Here is an 18,589-nt window from a genome sequence, read left to right on the forward strand (position 1 = left end):
CTACCCAACAAAACAACATTTGTTAGTTGGTTTATAGAAGCGATATCCAAAAGTTAATTTAAGGATATCTTACAAGATTGTTATCAAACAAATATTGTGTATTAACACACAACCCCAAATCTTAACATGCTTAAGATTTGTCTTTCTTTCCAACTACATCTTATGGAGTCATGAAAAATTTGGAAGATCTTCTAATTGACAATCATATTGTTTTAGAAGTATATATCCTATATATATGGGTAATTGATAATATCCAACGAACTAAATCTTATTCAAGTTCGTTCTTCTCCTAATGGAGAAATCTATTATCTTATGATGCTTCTTTCCTTGATATCTTTCAAGAAAGCTATTCTAAAGTGTTACCATTCCTTGGATCAAATCTAAGGATGTAAATACTTTAGACGTCTTACTCATCAACTTACATTTCTTGAATTCCTTGAAACCTTTTGCAAAGTATTCGGACTTGTGTTTATTTAAAATAAACTATAGTCCAACCGAGGGTGATCTTCGGTGAATGTCATACAACATGAGTAGTATTATGTTGTGGACAAGTGCCACTAACATCTAAGTGAATTAGCCTCAACAACTTTGTGATTCTTTATTCTTTCCAAAAGAATGAAGATTCAAACATTTTGCCTCTATACAATTTTAACAAGAAGGCATTGGATCCGGATCTAACGATCCTAAGTATCCATCTATGACTAACTCGTAATTTATGTTTTTAGAGGTATCACAACTTTAGTTGGGATTAGTCACTACCTTGCAACCTTTTGGGTTTTAAGCATCGTTGTATTCTAAACAGTTAACACCACCATATTATCTCTACTATAGAGACAATCAATTAGATTACCATAATCCAATCATTGATTAATAAAGAACAATGTTTTGTCAAACAAAACATTTATCCATTTCACATAGTGACGGAATTTAGTTCCTTAAAATTGGAATATAAAGACAATCTATGTTTTTCCAATTTCTTTGGTAGTTCATATGAGGAAGTAAGTACTATCTGCTTTCGCAGAGATCTATATTTAATTCACTTTCCGAATGTGAAGTACTTTATCTTCTCTCATTAATCTTCTACTTCTTATTAGCCACACTTTTACAACGATTGTAAAACATAGTTACTAATACGGAATCAAGCATTCAAGTAGAAGAACCAACTGTTTTGAACTTTTCAAGAACAATTTACAACACCTTCGAAAGGTGTGTTCTTGACATTTGCAAGACATTTCTTGCAAATACCCCTTCCAATGTCCATCCTTTCATAAAGGAAGTTTGTTCCCTTGGAGTTAATTTTATCTTCTTCATTTGACTTTTCCTTTGACTACAATAGTCATGGTCCCTAAACTCCCACTATCTCTCTTGAAACTTATTTCAATTGTGTTATACACATCAAACATTTTGGAGAGCATGTGTTTATTGTACACTACATAGTTTACAATAAACTTAGTGAACGATTAGGATAGGGACACAAAGGTGAAGTCCTTGCCTAGTTCCCGTCTCTAGAAGGGTTTTAACACTTCAACACTCAATGATTCAAAATCATCATAAGTCCATGTTGATGCACTATTTTTGTCAACCAACCATTATGTTCTAAACATAATTACAAACTTTCAAGAGTTGTTCAAAGCAACTCTCATTTCTTCATACAACAATTTGTAAGTGGAGAATCATGGCACATTAAGTGTCCATGCCTTTGTGCTTTCTTCTTAAGTTCTTTGTTCATTTAACAAAGAAACAAGCACTAAGTGTTTGCATTGACTAAGGGTTGTTCAAAACAACTCATTATTTCTTCATACAACGATTTGTAAGTGAAGAACTAATAACACTAAAAGTGTCCTTTTCTTTATGCTAATCTTCGTAAGTTCCTTTGTTCATATAACGAAGGAATAAGCATTGGTTGTTTGTGTTGTCCTCTTCATGATAGACTTATCTAACATGTTCTTTCAATGATACATTACCAATAGAAAGATTTTGAGGATGAGACTACTTAGGTACATATACAATCCATTTAAGACATTCTTTGGGATTGTGGTACCAAGTCCGGAAACTAAAACATTCGGTTTTATTTGTCAAGTGTTGGATAGCGTTTGCAAATATATTGGTAAACAAATACATAACGAATATAAATTGATTGATTTTAAGCCATTTGATTCGGGTCTTTAAATCAAAATAGCACCACCCACTATTTTTGGCAAATTCCATATCCCTCATTGGAATTCGAGAGTTTTGGATGAAACTCCTAGTAGGTTATGGGAGGCTCACTATTACCAAGCCCACCTCAGAATTATATCATGTTGGCTAGCGTTAATAATAATGAGAGAGTACACTTACTCATTTGCAACAACCTCTTGCAAGTACCCATCTTATTTGGCCTCTAGAAAATGATGCCTCAGAATTATATCATGTTGGCGTCATTGTACTTAGTTAAGTCATTCCCACCATGCCTAGTTCGTGTAGGGGTTCAAGCATAGCCTCAGAATTATATCATGTTGGCTAAACTCGTTGCCTACCTCACTTCATCATGTATGTATATAGAACTCCTCCTGAGTGTAAGCACGCACTTTGTACTCCCCCATTATAGGGTGAAGCCGGTGTACGAGTCACAAACGATCGGAGCCTACCACGGTGGAAGGCCACGAAAGAGTGTTCAAAGCACTCTCACGCTTATCAACTTAATAATGGTTTGGTTGAGGGTTTTAGGTCTCATCACATATAAACATACATTTTAATCTCTATTAAAACTATTTTGGTCCTATTACAACTATTGGTCCATATGATTGTTTTTAGTTGTATATAATACTCCCACTATGCTTATAAAATGGTTTTTAAAGCAAGAGTATATGATACTACTAACATAACCTTTGCATTCATTTGATGGACTATATAGTTGCCTTAGGGCCTTAGGATGACTATGAACCTTTGTTTAGATTCAACACGAGCCTTGTGTTGAATCTCGGTCTAGGGATGGTGATTGATTTTAGTTACGCGTTTAATCACATTAAGGCGTGTTGTCTTAGGGGCGTTGGACCCAACTACTTCATTTTCATGCATATCAAATAAAGCAATAAAGAAGTACTTCAAAGTAAAGGTGAGCTTATGCTCATTACAACATTTGCATAAAACAAATTACTTTAAAGTAAAGAAGAGCTTATGCCCTTTTACAACATTTGATCAAATCAAATTACAACCAAAATTAATCTACACATTCCCATGGTTCAAACAAATTTGAAACGGCCTATCACATAGCTCAATTATATTAGGCTTAGGTTCATAATCACCCTTTAATTAATTAACACTTTAACTAATTAAATTGAATGCAACATTTTCATTTGGTTTTTGTATCCATAAAATTGATTTAAATGGAGCTAAACAAAATGAAAATCCAATTCTCATTTAAAGAGACAAAACAATTTTGTTCTCAACCTAATTTGGGCCATCATGCAATAACCACAACTTTTGGGCTATCTTGCAATTAACCTCAACTTTTGGGCTATATTGCAAAACTTTTGGGGTCACTTTGTAAAGACACAAAAGTCCACTACTTCATGTAATTACAATAGAACCCAAAATTTAATCAATGCAAAAACTTCATTAAAGGATCAAAACAATTTGTCCTTTAGCGTTTTTGGACCTAAACGTAAAAACGTAAACTTTTGGGCCAAAGTGCAAATACACAAAAGTATCAAAACTTTATGTAATTGCATAAAAGACCCAAAAGTACTCCCATTGAGGGAGGGCCGGTTTTTAGAGAGGGGAAGGGAGTGGAGATAAGTCCACAAAAATTTGGAAATTTTTTCAACAATTTCATAAAGCCTTGCAAGTGGTTTTTGGTTGTTGTGAATCATAAAACCATGCATGTGGTGTGTAAGGTGTGTAAGTCTTACACACCCATCACAATTTCTATCACCTTTCAAAATAAATGTTTTGGTGATAGAAAATTCACATCAACCAACACAAAACAAAGACTTTATGAAATTAACCAAAACTTTGAATCAAAACACAAACCTTTTTGTTCTTGGCAAAAATGTCAAGAACAATGAAGAACACTCATGAAAAAAACTCAAAATTTTCCATGAACATTTTTCACCCAAAAACATTCCCAAAAACATTCAAACTTAAGGGAAATAACATCTAACCAAACTAGGGTACATAGGGGTTCCAAAAGTCACTTTAAAACACTTTTAACAAGTCAAACAAGAACCCAAAAAAATACCCTTTGTATTTGGCCGAAAATTCCCAAAAGCATGGCACCAAATTTTAGCTCCAATATTCATGCTCATATGAACTACATCTACAACATTTGAGATGGCAAATTTTCTAGCAAAATTTACATTCAAAGAAACAAGAATAAAGCTTGTAACAATTACAACTTTTAAATCACAAACTATGAACTACAAAACACAAAAGGATTCACCAACTACTAGACCTAGGCTCTGATACCACTTGAAGGAAGATTTTGTGAAAACATGTTCTTTTAAGCAACATCAATAAGCATGCAATTAACAATTAAAGGCGGAATCATGCTAGCATGCACTTAAAAACAAAACATTAACCAAGAAATTCAAAGCCTAGTAGATTGGTGAACCAATAAACAACTCAAAACAAAGTGAGTTGAAATATATACCTTTGTAGATTCCTCTTTGTATTTAAACAAAGGTTAATCACCCAAGAGATAGGGCCTTCATTCCTTGCATCTAAGATCCATGGATTTGGATGGATCTACACCAAGGAGAGCATGGATGATAAATGAGTGACCATGGAAGAATAGATGGCTAGCTACAACTTCCATGGTGCCCGGCCTTTCTAGAGAGAAATGGAGAGACATGTTCTCTCCAATCTTCTCCAAAACAAAACCCTTTTTGAATAAAAGGCTATAAAGTCATATTTATACCTTTATTCATTTGAGTGGCAAACTTGTAATTAAAGCAAGTTCACTACCCTTTCTCTATATGGCCGGCCATGGGGGGTTGTTTGGGCTTTTGGGTCTTAGTGAATCATTATTCATTAAGTTGTCATACAACTTAAGTCAATGGGCTTGACGTTCGAAGCCCATTGGGCCTTAAGGTCCAAAACCTATCCCGAGGTCTTTAACGAACTTATTCGTTTGATTAATTAACATATTAATTAATCCTTGCCATAAATAATTAAACTATTCAATTGTTCTTACTCATTTAGTTTGTTTCATCCATCTCCACCTTATACGGTGTACGATCCATTAGGTTCCTTTTAGCGAGGCAGTGGGCGATCAAAACTCTTTCAAATCGATTATGAATTGAAACTTACTTTCAATTCTCCCTTTAGTGATAATACACTTTTAGGGCTTCCACAAACCATGAGTAACACCTAGCCGTATGTCATGGTTACCCAAGCTAATCAGAAGAGGTTAAGAACCTATTCAGTTTAGGATTACAAATGCAATACGGTCTTTCTCTAATCTAATACTCCTGACCACATTGTTTGGTTTGATAGTTTATTTATTCATGTCTACTATCCAATGTGATTCGTGTTCTTATATGATTTCCTTGAATGTGATTTAGAACGACTTTTCTAAATCTCATTCATACTCTGGCCAGAGATTCTAAATCATATCATAGAGTATTCTCCCTCAAACGGTTTGAAGGTTAGAGATCCCTTGTTGCGCATTCACTTGCCTCCATGACTAAGTGGCTTAACCCCAACGATGCCGTGGACACCCCGATGGGGTGACATTGACATAATCAAAGATCAAGGACTTAACCACAAGACAACTGTGATGCCTCAGGTCAAAGGACTAATTTGCATTATCCCAAACATGAGTTCTCATGTGACATGAGTATGAGAACTCTTCGTTGATCGCGTTCAGTGAACTCATTCTCTACTGAGCACCTACGTACTTGTCTTGATGTCACACACACCAATGACTCGAGACTAGTCACTCTCCCTGAGAGAAGACATAGCACGTACCGATCTTGACGGACTGTCAATGCCCAATTGGCAATCCTATGATCAGGAACATTTAGGATGTGTCTACGAAAGAATGGTCTCATGAATCTAACTTCATTAGATTACATTCTTCCAATCACATATTCCTTGGACTTTATCGTTTAAGCATATAACATTTATATGAGACGGCTCAAACAATAATCTTTGCCCTTTATATTAAACTAGATTAGTTTAACATGTAAAATGTCCGTAAAGTATCATCATATGATTGGCTTTAGGGCACATTTCCAACACTGTGTCTCCTTCCTCTGTGGTCGCTCTGTCCCCCTCTCTCCGCTCGCCAGCTGCACACCCAGCTGTCTCCAAGTCAAAAATGAGAGCGATTGTCTCTCTCCAATTTGTCAGGCATGATGCCCCCTCCCCTCTCTCTCGCCGACTCAAACATGAAATGCAGCCAACGGTTGAAAAAAAGGTTTTTAAGCCTGAGTGGCAATTTTGTAAATTAAGTGAAAGTGAGTTAAAAGCATCCGAGTGGCCATCTTGTAAATAAACTGAAATGTGATCCAAAACACTGTTCATATGAATAGTGCGATTTCCCCTCTTATAGACTAAAGTAATGGGCACTAAAACATCAGACGTACATGAAAATCTAAGCGTACTCAACAAGTAAAACCTGTAGACTTCGTAATGCAACAAATTAGTTGTCTCCCCTTCAGCCGAAACTTGGAGCCAAAGAAACAATTCAAATGCTTTATTTTAATAGTTGTTTTAGTTTAAATCTAGACCATTGGATCATAGTCCATGTGGCAGCTCTCTCTTGTATCTAGCTTAAGTGATAGATTAAGACAAGTGGCATCATCTCATAGGGTGATAGCAATTAAGGGCTGAAATTGTATTTCTGTTTGATGAGTGACGGATCTCCCTTCCTCTTCCATGTATAACGGTAACAAACAACTCATGCATTGTGTGAGGACTTCTAGAAATTAATTCCATCATCATTCTCTGCAATTCTCTGTCACTCTCTGGTATTTTTCCAGATTTGTACCAAGTCTCCATCGAAGCATATCCAACACACACATTAACAGTCTCTGTTGCCCGTGTTGATGTTGTTTCAAGTGGAATTGATTTGACAAGTGGGAGGAATTGACCGAAACAGTGTTGTCAGGGAAGGGGCATCAGTTAAGGTTTACAAAGGAAATGTTTAAGAGGGCTGATGGGATCGGTAGCCTGTGCAATCCTTTTACCGTAGGGTTTGCAACTACGGTGGATTGTTTGCGACACAATTTAACTTCATGGGCAGTGCTGCGAGGGTATGAGTTAGTCCAGGTATATAAGCATAGGTCCATCATGGCCATAGAGGCAAGGCAACTATACCTTCCGGAACTGAAAGAAGTTTGATATGATCACTGGACTTGCTTGTGTGCACCTAAACCATGTGACGAGGCAATGGCGAAGGAAGCTGCAAGAATTCTTAAAAGGTGAAACGCCTCTTCCTCTGCTGCCAGCAAGAAAACCAAGGGTGCCTTTGGCCTGTCTTTCCTGATGACTCTGAAGAAATCCCGTTTGGCTGTGATGTTCGGCCAAGTCTTGAACTTGATGATGTACAATATCTGACTCCGAAAATCCACTTTGGCAGGACTAGTAGCTCATACAAGTAACCTCAAAATTTATGAGTATGTTTTTCAGTGCAGTTTGTGACAGAGAGGCTAAGAGATTGTTGTTGACGGAATCTTGTGGAATCCCTCGGAGTGTGTTTTAAAGACATGATTTTCCTTAAGATTGGCACCGCCTCGAGCATTATCATTCTCCATGGGCACCTTCTATGTTCACCAACATAGAAGAAAGCGTTAATGAGTTTAAAATCAGAAGTGCACAATTGATACGGGTTTCCGATTTTCGTATGAAAGTGAAGCCTAAGTAGCATTTGAAACATGAAATAATAGTACTCCATTTTGAGGATATATACAATCAAGAGCAGGGTATTCATTGCCCTTCTACAGAACCTAAATAGGATTGACAATTTGACATGTTCTCAAATTCTCTAACATAATGTATAACGATGTATGGGTCTGTTTGGTTTGCGGAAGGGGCCTTGGGAAGTTAACTTACTGATAGTTACTATTAATCTTCAGACATATTTTCATTTTGCACACCACAGACTGCTTTTTAAGCTCATGAGATTGAGTCTTTTCACTAAGAGGGCAAAGCAAACAAGATATTTAAGACGAGCACATGAGACAGGGAGATCATAAACAGCCAGTATGAGATAAATCAATAGTCTTACATTCGTAAGTTTATGGTGCCCGCATGGCCAACCAACTGAGATAAATCGATAGTCTTACATTGAAAGAAGCTCAGAAAAATGAACTGAACGTCTGCTATTATGCAGGTACAACTGGGATAAAGATGATGACTTACTAACAATTAGCCTTCCTTCTGCCTTTTGTGGATTTGTTCTATGCGGTCAAAGCTACCACTTTCAAGTCCACTCGGAGCCGCCTCGTCACAATATTCATGTGTTCGCTTCAAAATTTTTAGTGTTCGGGTGAGCTCTTCCAAATCTTGCTCGTACACCAAACAGGCCCCACACTTCTTCACTACATTTAAGCCTGGTTCGCGTTCATAATCATAAAACGTTGTGAATGAAATCTGCTCAGCTTGACATAGTTTAGAAGGCAAATAAAATACCCAAAGGTGTTCCGACACAAGACTCCCTACTTTACAGCGCCGACTCGTGACATTGGGAAAACAAGGTAAAACTCCGATCTGGAATTCATCATATTGGCGAAGAGTATAAGGACAAATAAGGGCAGCTGAATTTGCCAAGTTTTGCTTAGGATCTTCAAAAACAACACAAAACGCAATCCCCAGCCAGTTGTTGCATGATGGTAGTGGTAGCTCCACATTTACTGAATGCCCCACACTTTGATTGCTGAACCACTCTGGAATTTCACTTCCAGGGCTTACAATCTGTGTGTCATACCTTGGACAGGGTCCCTGTAACATACTAATAATTAGAGAGAGACAGAGACATAAATATATATATATATATATAGAGAGAGAGAGAGAGAGAGAGAGAGAGTACCTCAGCGGCAAATTTAAGAATCCTTGAAAGGATTGTATTAATCCAGCCTTCATCTTGAACCAATGTAATGCAATTCACAGAACTGAAAGTAAAATCATACAAATTGGCGAAACAGCTGCTCAACTTGGATGGATCACACAACCTTTTTAAGGAAGTACAGTTGTCTGCATCTACATGTAATTTGATATTTGATGGAAGATGTGGCAATACTTGAAGGCTTTTGCACCTCTCCAACCTAAGACGCTGAAGCTTAGAAAGACCTCTAATGCTTTCGGGAAGGCTGACGAAATTGTTTCCACTGATGTACAATTTTTTCAAAACGGACAAGCAGCCAATATCATCGGGGATATCTCCCTCACAGAGATTACAGTCTCTTAGGTCCAATTCTATCAAAGAGCATAAACCACTTAGAGAAGACAACAACAATCCCCAACAAGGAGGATCAAGACGACTCTTTCCAAGTCCTAATAAGCGAAGAAGGCCCCACCCTTCCCTTGATCTAGCATTCGATTCTGCTCCGTCAACTTCTAGATATTCAAGGTTTTTCATACCAACAAGTGGCTCTCTCATGGTGATTCCTAAATAAAGTGTCTTTAAGTACTCCATGTCCCCAGGGAATTGGTCAAGTTTTGAGCATCTATTCACATTGAGACACCTAAGAGACTTCAAATTACAAATCGAACTTGGAAGATTCAAGAGATTTTTGCAACTCCTTAGGTCCAATTCAGTAAGGCCTACCAAATGTTCAATTGATGAAGGTATTGTCTCAATTGCAGTCCCAACTACATAAAGTTGGGACAAATTCTTCATCTGCTCCCCAAAATCTGGAATCTTTTTCACATTTGAGCAGTAAGAAAGATCGAAAGATTCAAGAGAATCAATTTCTACCTTACTTGGGAGTCTCTTAATCCTTTCACAGCCATGAAGACACAAAACTTTGAGTCTCTTAAGGACTGCAATAGACGGGTGTATCTCAACTAAATTCTTACAACCCCAAAGATACAACTTCTCAAGATTTGGAAGACCACTGAAATCTGGGGTGCTCATCAATTTATAGGAGAAGGTAAGATCAATATATTTCAAGTTGGGCAAATCCTGCACAGCACTGATAAAGTTAGAAAACATTTTGTAAAATAACATTTATTCTATAGTACTATTCTTACCTTTTTTCCCTCCCAAAGCCGAACGATTTTGCTACTAGGCATCTTAAGCTCAGTAAGAAAACACGGGTGAAAGCTTGTTGGAAGAAATTTGGAAGGATACCAACTCCAATGCATAACTCTCAAGGAACATGGAAGAAACTTGGGGCATGATGAAATGATCAAATTATCAAATTCCAGAAACCTTAGTCCATGCATCTTAGAGAAGGTTTCACAATTCCACTGGCGTACTTCTTCTATTTTGGGCTGGGGCAAGCGTAAGGATATGGCTTCAATTGCTCTTGTCCCCTAACATTAAGAATAAAGGAAAAATTAATTCCTTAAGTCTAATATCATACTAAAGGAAATCATATCTTTGTACAAACTTGGTAATTTTACAGACATCCTTACCGTATTACTCATGAAAACATGAAAAATGTCATTGGGATGCCACAACCTACTGCGTAGACCATGATCTTCAGACTCTTGACCAATAATTGTCCACGCCATTTCTTGTATCAAATCATGCATCCCTATCCTGTTTTTGTAATCCTTGTCTACGAGGGATCTCTCAATTAGCATATATAACATAATACAACTAGAAATTCCAAAAGAACTATCTAGTATTCGTATTACTTCCGTGATGCACTTCCCTTTGTGGAAACAAGCAACATCGAGAAAAATTCTCTTCTCCATCTCCTCTAGTCCGTCATAACTGATTTTGAGTGAATTGAAAATTGTTGGCTTAGTAATTTTATGAAGATTATCCAACTCACTCTTCCATGAATCTTGACCCCTCGTGTACAAAAAAGAACCCAACGTTTTAAGAGCTAATGGAAGGCCTTTGGCATATTTTAGGAAATGCTCAGAGAGTTCCCAAAAATCTTCCTCGGGTTGTTCTTTTCTGAAGGCATTGAGACTAAAGAGCTCAAGAGCTTCACCATAATTCAATCCCTGCATCTTATATAATGTTGATATACCATGTTGGACTAGCAAACGTTCATTCCTAGTTGTAATAATAATTCTACTTCCCATACCAAACCAACCTCGATTTCCAGCTAGTACTTCTAGTTGGTTTAATTGATCCACATCATCAAGTACAAGAAGAACCTTCTTATTGCACAAGCACTTCTTAGTGAAAATGCTTCCGCACCCTTCATCCCAAATTTCTGCAATCTTTTCCCTTAAGATCGGGAAAAGAAGTTTCTTTTGAAGACCAACTAGAGTATGATCTCTTGCACAAACCTCTCTAACATTGGCAAGAAAACAGTGAACTTCAAAATGATGGAAAAGGTTATCAAAAGTTAGCTTAGCAAGGGTTGTCTTGCCTACGCCACCAATCCCTGTTATCCCAATAAAGCGAACCTCATTTGCATCATGAGCTAATAGAAAACTCAGTTGCTCAAGTGCAGAGTCAGTTCCGACTAACCTCTGAGAGCAATCTGATATCGTGAATGGAGCTTGCACTTTCCTCCACACACATTTAACGATGTCTTCAATCAGCTCTCTTTCACACCTGGAAGGAAGAAAAGTAGAACAACCAAACAGGGAGTATAAGAAGCAATCAAGTTTGACTTAAATAACACATGGGGAAGTCGTTCATGCATGCTTACTTAAAGTTCCTCAAATGCCACCCATAAAGTTTGGACACTAGTTTTAGATCAGCTTTCCACTGGGTCACCTTCGTTTTGTCTTCAGTACTAATTAACTTTTTGTCATGCTCAGCAAAGGCTTCGGCAAAAGACCCCCTTTGATTTCCTACGTCAGAGGGGTTCACACCATAAAAGACTGGGAGAATTGAGTTGGTGGCTTTCATGCATTGAACAATATTTGTAAGTTCATCCAAGCACCATTTGGAAGATGCATAGTTTGGCGAGAGAACGACTGCAGTATGTGATTCTTTAATCGCACATGGGAGCCCCAGAGGAATACTTGCTCCTCCTTCAAGCTCTCGGTCATCAAAGAAAGTTGTAATCCCATGTCGTTGCAATTCGTGGTATAAATGGGAGACAAAACCCTTGCGGGTGTCTGCACCCCTGAAGCTCAAAAATACATCGTACTTCCATCGAGAGGAGGTGATTCAGATGAAAGAAGAGATGCAGAGGCCCTGTGGGTGCTCAACGCCATTGGAAAGTGACTCCACACGATCTGCAAGAACTTAATGAAGCAAAGTTAAATTATAACAGACTACGAAGAGAGGTTTTTTGTTGTTTTCGTTTTTGTCAAAGTGCGCAAGTAAATAAAAGATTAAATATTTGATGATTGAGAACTAGAGCATCTGTTTAAAATTGCACCAATTTTAATTAATTTTCTCTGACCTCACTGCTTAGATCTCGAATCTTGATTTACCCAAGTTTATCAAATCTGGATATTTAACAGTTGTTGAAAAGTAAATTGCTTACTAATTTCTTGTTAGTAAATGATTTACCTAGTAGATTTTCTATTTGTCCTTTTGTGTAACTGATTTCTATTGAGATAGCTTGAGCTCATATGCCAAGTGTAGGGTCTTAGATCAGTTTTCGTTTTCAATGGCTCACATGCCTTGTAACTGCCATGTGCCATAATCATTCTGCGACGGTTAGAATGTTGCAGTTGTGAATATTCCTCTCTCTCTCTCTAGCTATTTCCTTCTCTGCTCTTCTTGCTCCCTTCGAAATCCAAGTATCCATTTATGGAAAATTACTCAAATCTCAACAACAATTGCATGTGGTGCCAAAACAATTTCCACCTTAACGTCAATGAGGAAATAACCAAGAAAGAGCTGAAACCGGCAAAGACCAGAGTGAAAAGACAAAACTTGACTACCAATACAGCGACATGTCTTTGATCTTGTTTAATTAATTCACAATTTATGTCCTTTGATTTTCTTTAATTCAATTAATACGACGATCGCAAATTAAAAAAGTGTGTATAAAGTAAAAAGAAGTGTATGGATAACACACTCCTAAAATTATTAAATTTATATTTGTTTTATCGTGTAACGGGTTACCCACGTGTATACTTGGACCGACTTGTTATCTTAACAGATGCTTATCAGGTTACCCGATAACTACCCGGTTCGTTATCGTGGCGACCAAAAAACCTATTAATTTTGTGTCGTCTCGTGTCGAGTTAACGAGTTGTGTCAAAAATTATCAGGCTTAGGTAAGACTGCAGCAATTTTTTACTAGTGGGATTAATTTAAACCGAAAACAACCAATGAAATAATGGAGAGAAATTGGTTGAGGCTGAATGACACACCCCAACCCAGAATGCTCACTTAGACACCCAAATCGCGATGTGCTAGGCAACACTTGGAAGGTGACGAAGTCATAACCTACTTAAATGAAGCAACAAGGCGTATGAAGGGAGCGACGACCCTTCTTGGAGATAACTCCAAAAGCCAAACCTAGCCCAACCTACTTAAACAACCCAATGGCTTGGCCCGGTCTGAAGGAAGAAGAAAGTAGACCTTGTAGAGAAGCGGATAGGAAGGGTAGCCTATAGACTCAAGCGATCGGCGATGCGGAAAATGTGAATAAATTAAAATCTAAAAGTGACTAATTTAGATAGCGCATGTAAGAAGGATTGAACTCATCACACAAGTGATGTCAGAGCATAGATAAATTGCAGTAAAAGAAGAGTAAGGACATTTATATCGAAAGGAGAAGTTTCATACATAACAGTTTTTACCAACAATCCTTGTCGTCATGAAACCTCTACCACTAAAATCCTGGAAGGGCAAAAAACAAGGGTGTGAGCCTAAAAATAAAGTTTTGTAAAACCTTTTCGAAAAGTGTAACCCCTCGTTGTAAAACAAGTATATGGTTCCCATAAACATTATAATAATAGTATGTAATATGTACCCTACAACACAAGTGAACTAAAGGATGTAGGCACAACAACAAGATATCTCAACGTCAAATCTCAATTCATTATTATAAGAAATCAATGCTCATTAATTTATGTAAGCACACAAGTCCATTGCAGAAATATTCAGCAATGGAACAGGTTGGGTGTAGGTTTTACATTCTAGTACTACATCACGTGAGCTACGCTAGTCGCATCACATACGAGTCCAAAACATCACAAAAAAGAACAGGCTAACACTTAACTTTGAATCCAAAGCGAATGTAAACGGTGCATGTGAACTACACAAGAAGCCGGTCCTTGGCCCAGGACAATATAAATAACTAAGATATATCATGCAAACATGTAATAATGAGCAAATAAGATGAAAGGATGTCATGTCACAAGTTTATGCTCACAAATGATATTAAAAACATAAAGTGTATGAAAGGTTTATTTGTAAAGCTAAAAACATAGCATATCACATCATAATATATAAAAACAATTGTTGAGAAAAATCGCACACACACACATATACATATATATATATATATATATATATATATATATATATATATATATATATGTGTGTGTGTAAAAACGAAAAGACCTACTCACAGATACTTGCGAAATTGTAACCGTTCGAATAAGTGGATACGAATTACCAGTGGTCAACTACGTTAAAACCATAAAATTTCATTAAATGGATGTCAAAAACACTCAGGGCGTCGAAATTAACCTAAGAGACGGTTTCTGAGAAAATTTTGAAAAAGTCAACAATTTTAACAAAATATTCCCTCATCAGAATGAATATTCTGTTAAAGTTAACAGAGTTAATGGAATATTCTAAGAGAATATTCCCTTCAATTTTAGAAATGGATCCGGATCGGTCTTGCGGATCCGGGTTATGGGTTTGGGTCTCTATTTTTTGCAGATTTTCGTCGGAATTTTTTGGGAGGATTCAAACGCTCCGTTCAGAACCATTTCACAACCAAATTTTGCCCATAATATATCAAAACGAAGCTTAGGACGAGATGAATAAGATTATGCCTATTTCAAGGTCAAAAGTTGGTCAGAGATCATCAGAAATGACCTGAAAGTGACGGCCCGAGTTGGAGTTCTCCGTTTTCGTCGGTTTCGAAGTGGATTTGGGCATGCAAGCAAAAACCCGTGGGCCTAAGGGTAGTGGGAAGTCATCCTACACCTTTAAACTCAACCACAACAACAAGGTTTCGTTGGGTTTAGCTTGGAAAAACCTACAACTCGCCGGAAAACATGGTGCATAAGGAAAAAGCTAAATGATACGTCCAAAAGCCACATCCATGTCAAGGAATCGTTTGAACAACTTGAGGAAAGTTCAGAAAGTGAAGAAATCGAAGCTTACCGAGCCAGAGATGGTTTTCTTCGTCGGGTTCCGTCAAGATACGAAACGGAAACTTCCGTTTTCCTCTGAGTGTGGTACGACCAAGGAATTGTGGAGAGTCCCTAAGTAATTTTCGGAGAGTTTTGGAGGTGTTTATGGAGCCTTAAAGGTGGCATGGTGGGGACTTGACATATAACCGAGAGGAAGAGAGAGTTGACAGTGGGGGAGAGCTACGTGAGAGAGTTGAGAGTTGAGAGTTGAGAGATGAGAGAAAGTTGAGTGGGTCGAGAGAGGGAGTCGGTTGAAATGAGGGAAAAAGAAAAGAGAGGGAGTGAGGTGTGAGAAAGCTAGAGAAATGTGAGGGAAGTGTCGTGTGTGTGTGTCAGAGAGAGAGAGAGAGAGAGAGAGAGATATAGAGGGAGTCTGGGAGAACCAGCTAAAGAAAGGGAAAAGAGAGAGTGATAGTGACGTGTGTGAGTTGATGGAATAAAATAAGGGATTTTTAAAAGGGAATTTTAACGAAAAGCACCTGGTACTGTTCACTTTAACGAAAAACCACATTTTTACACTAAAAAGTCAATCCTGGTACTATTCATTTTACCCTTTATTTTGTCCTTATCATTAAAACTCAAAGTTTTCAAGCCCTTTTCATTAGTTTTCCTTTTTTAAAATCCAAATAAAATAATTTTTTATTGTCACTTGCATCACATTAACCCAAGTGGTCAGTACATGCCAGCAATATCTATCCACATTATTGAGAGGTCTTATGGTATTCATCTTCGTTTATAAGTTAATTTTTCGCCGAAGGATAATTCGATTCACATTATTAATAGCCTATTGTGAGGTTAAGACAAAGTTTTAGAAACTAACGGATATGGAAATCAATGATTAATTTATTACTTAAATATTGATAAACATGCTTATTCCTATTAATAACATATTATTTAGTGTGAAAACTTAGTATACAAATTTAGTCTTGCATTACCCTTATGAAATATATGCCGCAGCTTTGAAAAAAAAAATTCAATCCATAAAAAAAAAAAAACATTGTTAAATTCAAAATTATTTGAAGGAAGACGTGTTAAAAAATTACGGAGGAGAAGTAGAAGAGACACATAATCGAGAACAGCAAACCCTTTATTAGCTTTACCAAAGAAAATTATGTCTCTTTCGCCAATGGTCTACGCTCCTCTCTTTAATTATTAGGATAATCAAATAATATTTAAATTGCATGAACAAACCAAGAAAGTAAAGAAACGATTAATTAATTGATCAGTTGAGAACGAAAGTATCTCTATAAATAAATAAACAGTTGTATACAGAGCCAAAACAAAGACTAAAAAAATAACGAGTAATAGTTATGAAAGAAGACTTAACTTAATAGTTATGAAATTTCAAGGAAGCTCACTCTTGATGCATTTGCGAGAATTAATTTGAACTAAATAATATCAATGAACAGTTTTCAATCCCCTTACATGTAACGACAAGAAATAAATAATCATGTGACGAACACATGTTCGTGAATGAAAAGTCTGGATATGAGTTGAAGATTACTCGTGACACACCCCGACCCGGAATGTCCACTAGAACTCCGAATCAAGTTGTGCTGGCCGACACCTGGAAGGTGACGAAGCCATAAAGTGTGATGGTGTAGAAAATTATGAATAAATTCAAACCTAAAAGTGCCTAAATACCAGAGTGCTCTGGTGAGCGGGAATGAACTCACTTCACACATGATGATAGAACATAAGCAAGTACAGAAAAATGATATAAGAATCGTACCCTCAAAATAGTCTCTAATACTAAGAATCGCCGCGAGTCTTTGGTGATAATAAAACTTAGCTAATAATACTTGTAGGGTGAAGACAAGACAAGGGTAAGTGGCCATGTAAGTAAATTACTAATAGAAAACATATAACACATGTAATCCCTCGTTACAACACCTGTATAATTTTCAGAGAAATCATAATGTACCATAACACAGCACCTCAACAATAATATCAAATAATCATGCGATTAATATCTCATAATAGTACGCAAGTCGGAGTCACCTCTAGTTACCTATACGACATATTCATACCTCATCACATATCTCATCAATCATGGCTAGCATGTAAATCAGAGTCACCTCTAGTGACCTATATGATATATTCATATCTCATCACATATCTCATCAATCATGGCTAGCATGTAAGTCAGAGTCACCTCTAGTGACCTATACGACATATTCATATCTCATCATATATCTTATCAATCATGCTAATATCGTATACTTACTTGAATTTACTTAAACTTACCTGAACTTACCTAAACTTACCTGAATGTCCTACGTTCACCTTTGCACTTCAGAGCGTTCACAGCAACATAATTATATATAATGCATCATATACCAATTCATATACGAATTATAAACTTATATGCATGGCATTCAAGGCATAATCTCATTTAAACATATTTCTGGGAAAATATGAAGTGTATACATATATACTTAAAACCAAAAGCCCACACATATTGCTCAATTCCTTAAACAAGGCTATGGTCTCGGATATTTAATCTCATTTCTTATATGGCTGCATCTAATGTCTCGTTAGACTGCCTATGTACCCTAAACAGGGATCAAGTCATTCGTAGTTCACAATAATAATTTATAGTAATACGCATATGGATAGATCACAATGAAATCTAACTCAACCATCTTACAGTATTTTATAACATATAAATATATATATGTTATGGCATAAGCTTCTCAGTTTTATTTAAAAACATTTATAGAATTATCAATCATGAAACATAAGATGAGAAAGGAAAGATCCACTCACCTGGAGTCCATGCTACAACTTCCTAGCACAACCATCGCGGCGTCCCGAGCGATCGGCACCAACTTGGAGTCCAAATGCTGGCTGGAAAATGTTCTGAAAGATGGTTGTCCAAGGGAAAACTGGTAACTCGCCGAATTTCTGGGCAACCTTACACGATGGCTATCTCGCCGTGATTTAGCCGGAAAACGCCTCGAAAGTGGCGGAGGTCACCGGAAACTGTGACCTAGGCCAAATAGGCCAGGAAGAGCTTCAATTTTGTTAAAACCCGTCGGTAACCCTATACTTGGGTGAACTTCGATTCTTCTTCCTTGGTGCTCCAACGGGGTCAAGGCTGGTCGTGATTTTCTCCTGGGATGATGGGCTACAAAGCCCAAGTGGTGGTATCGGCCATTGCTTTGCCTATTCGTCGAAAAAATGAAAAGGGTGG

At 37.2% G+C, this 18,589-nt stretch overlaps 1 pseudogene; it reads right to left on the minus strand.

Moving 5' to 3' along the window:
- Positions 1-8,190: 8,190 nt before the first annotated feature.
- LOC126623247 (TMV resistance protein N-like) lies at positions 8,191-15,715 on the minus strand (annotated as a pseudogene).
- Between the last annotated feature and the right edge of the window lie 2,874 nt (positions 15,716-18,589).

Source organism: Malus sylvestris, chromosome 5 (assembly GCF_916048215.2).
Source record: "Malus sylvestris chromosome 5, drMalSylv7.2, whole genome shotgun sequence".
NCBI lineage: Eukaryota > Viridiplantae > Streptophyta > Magnoliopsida > Rosales > Rosaceae > Malus > Malus sylvestris.